This window comes from Salmo salar, chromosome 04 (assembly GCF_965601325.2).
Source record: "Salmo salar chromosome 04, fSalSal1, whole genome shotgun sequence".
Lineage (NCBI taxonomy): Eukaryota > Metazoa > Chordata > Actinopteri > Salmoniformes > Salmonidae > Salmo > Salmo salar.
Window position 1 is genome coordinate 8,156,607 of NC_138294.1, and position 2,500 is coordinate 8,159,106.

The following is a 2,500-nucleotide window of genomic DNA, read 5'->3' on the forward strand; positions in this document are numbered from 1 at the left end:
CTAACCATTACACCATAGAACCCCATAGTAATTATTGAAGTGTTCAGATTTTCCTGTCATTTGTTCACCGGATAAACAGCTAGAAATGAGATTATTGGTAGGCCACGTGAATAATTCAGCACAAAAGCTAGAAAGGTTCTACTGAGATTTGAACTCAGATCACTGGATTCAAAGTACAGAGTGCTAACCATTACACCATAGAACCATATTATACATCCATTTGGGAATTGTACAGAAAAAAAATTACGCGTTTTAATTAGCAAATGTGGACTGTCGTTCCTATCACGTGTTGCAAATACTTTCAACAATCGTTGGACAGCTATATTCCAGTTCCACGGGGCAGATTAATTCACATGGTAGGTCCTACCGAGATTTGAACTCAGATTGCAAGATCCAGAGTGATAACCTTTACAGCATAGAATGCTGGTTCAGATTTTACTGTCCTTGGTTCACAGGAAAAACAGAGAAAATATTTTCTGGACAGAAACGGTATCACCTGGGCTACCCTACCATGTAACAACTTGAAAAAAATCTTAATTATTTTCAGTTCATTGGGGGGCAGCAAGTTTTCAATTAATAAATGTACTAGGCATTCATATTAAAAATTTCCTGCAGGCTGGCCATTCATGCGTACCAAAGACTGCTTATCGACTCCCACCCACTTGTTTCTTTCACACAAGGCTATTTTAAAGTTGACAGGAGAGCAGTATGTCAATGCAGAATGAAGGTAGGTCCTACCGAGATTTGAACTCGGATCGCAGGATTCAGAGTCCTGAGTGCTAACCATTACACCATAGAACCCCATAGTAATTATTGAAGTGTTCAGATTTTCCTGTCATTTGTTCACCGGATAAACAGCTAGAAATGAGATTATTGGTAGGCCACGTGAATAATTCAGCATAAAAGCTAGAAAGGTTCTACCGAGATTTGAACTCGGATCATTGGATTCAAAGTCCAGAGTGCTAACCATTACACCATAGAACCATATTATACATCCATTTGGGAATTGTACAGAAAAAAAATTACGCGTTTTAATTAGCAAATGTGGACTGTCGTTCCTATCACGTGTTGCAAATACTTTCAACAATCGTTGGACAGCTATATTCCAGTTCCATGGGGCAGATTAATTCACATGGTAGGTCCTACCGAGATTTGAACTCAGATTGCAAGATCCAGAGTGATAACCTTTACAGCATAGAATGCTGGTTCAGATTTTACTGTCCTTGGTTCACAGGAAAAACAGAGAAAATATTTTCTGGACAGAAACGGTATCACCTGGGCTACCCTACCATGTAACATCTTGAAAAAAATCTTAATTATTTTCAGTTCATTGGGGGGCAGCAAGTTTTCAATTAATAAATGTACTAGGCATTCATATAAAAAATTTCCTGCAGGCTGGCCATTCATGCGTACCAAAGACTGCTTATCGACTCCCACCCACTTGTTTCTTTCACACAAGGCTATTTTAAAGTTGACAGGAGAGCAGTATGTCACTGCAGAATGAAGGTAGGTCCTACCGAGATTTCAACTCGGATCGCAGGATTCAGAGTCCTGAGTGCTAACCATTACACCATAGAACCCCATAGTAATTATTGAAGTGTTCAGATTTTCCTGTCATTTGTTCACCGGATAAACAGCTAGAAATGAGATTATTGGTAGGCCACGTGAATAATTCAGCACAAAAGCTAGAAAGGTTCTACTGAGATTTGAACTCAGATCACTGGATTCAAAGTACAGAGTGCTAACCATTACACCATAGAACCATATTATACATCCATTTGGGAATTGTACAGAAAAAAAATTACGCGTTTTAATTAGCAAATGTGGACTGTCGTTCCTATCACGTGTTGCAAATACTTTCAACAATCGTTGGACAGCTATATTCCAGTTCCACGGGGCAGATTAATTCACATGGTAGGTCCTACCGAGATTTGAACTCAGATTACAAGATCCAGAGTGATAACCTTTACAGCATAGAATGCTGGTTCAGATTTTACTGTCCTTGGTTCACAGGAAAAACAGAGAAAATATTTTCTGGACAGAAACGGTATCACCTGGGCTACCCTACCATGTAACATCTTGAAAAAAATCTTAATTATTTTCAGTTCATTGGGGGGCAGCAAGTTTTCAATTAATAAATGTACTAGGCATTCATATAAAAAATTTCCTGCAGGCTGGCCATTCATGCGTAGCAAAGACTGCTTATCGACTCCCACCCACTTGTTTCTTTCACACAAGGCTATTTTAAAGTTGACAGGAGAGCAGTATGTCACTGCAGAATGAAGGTAGGTCCTACCGAGATTTCAACTCGGATCGCAGGATTCAGAGTCCTGAGTGCTAACCATTACACCATAGAACCCCATAGTAATTATTGAAGTGTTCAGATTTTCCTGTCATTTGTTCACCGGATAAACAGCTAGAAATGAGATTATTGGTAGGCCACGTGAATAATTCAGCACAAATGCTAGAAAGGTTCTACTGAGATTTGAACTCAGATCAC

General features: G+C 39.2%; 8 non-coding genes across 8 annotated transcripts in view; all 8 read right to left on the reverse strand.

The window, feature by feature from the left end:
* The window catches only part of trnaq-cug (transfer RNA glutamine (anticodon CUG)), a 72-nt gene extending 50 nt beyond the window's left edge, over positions 1-22 (reverse strand). Inside the window, exon 1 of the tRNA in view lies at positions 1-22. This exon is cut by the window's left edge and continues 50 nt beyond it. This is a non-coding gene — a tRNA (tRNA-Gln).
* Positions 23-133: 111 nt separating this feature from the next.
* On the reverse strand, positions 134-205 carry trnaq-uug (transfer RNA glutamine (anticodon UUG)). The gene has a single exon. It is a non-coding gene; the product is annotated as a tRNA-Gln (tRNA).
* Positions 206-729: 524 nt separating this feature from the next.
* On the reverse strand, positions 730-801 carry trnaq-cug (transfer RNA glutamine (anticodon CUG)). The gene has a single exon. It is a non-coding gene; the product is annotated as a tRNA-Gln (tRNA).
* Positions 802-912: 111 nt separating this feature from the next.
* trnaq-uug (transfer RNA glutamine (anticodon UUG)) lies at positions 913-984 on the reverse strand. Its single transcript has one exon. It is a non-coding gene; the product is annotated as a tRNA-Gln (tRNA).
* A 524-nt stretch (positions 985-1,508) lies between these two features.
* On the reverse strand, positions 1,509-1,580 carry trnaq-cug (transfer RNA glutamine (anticodon CUG)). Its single transcript has one exon. It is a non-coding gene; the product is annotated as a tRNA-Gln (tRNA).
* A 111-nt stretch (positions 1,581-1,691) lies between these two features.
* trnaq-uug (transfer RNA glutamine (anticodon UUG)) lies at positions 1,692-1,763 on the reverse strand. The gene has a single exon. It is a non-coding gene; the product is annotated as a tRNA-Gln (tRNA).
* A 524-nt stretch (positions 1,764-2,287) lies between these two features.
* On the reverse strand, positions 2,288-2,359 carry trnaq-cug (transfer RNA glutamine (anticodon CUG)). The gene has a single exon. It is a non-coding gene; the product is annotated as a tRNA-Gln (tRNA).
* A 111-nt stretch (positions 2,360-2,470) lies between these two features.
* The window catches only part of trnaq-uug (transfer RNA glutamine (anticodon UUG)), a 72-nt gene continuing 42 nt past the window's right edge, over positions 2,471-2,500 (reverse strand). Inside the window, exon 1 of the tRNA in view lies at positions 2,471-2,500. This exon is cut by the window's right edge and continues 42 nt beyond it. This is a non-coding gene — a tRNA (tRNA-Gln).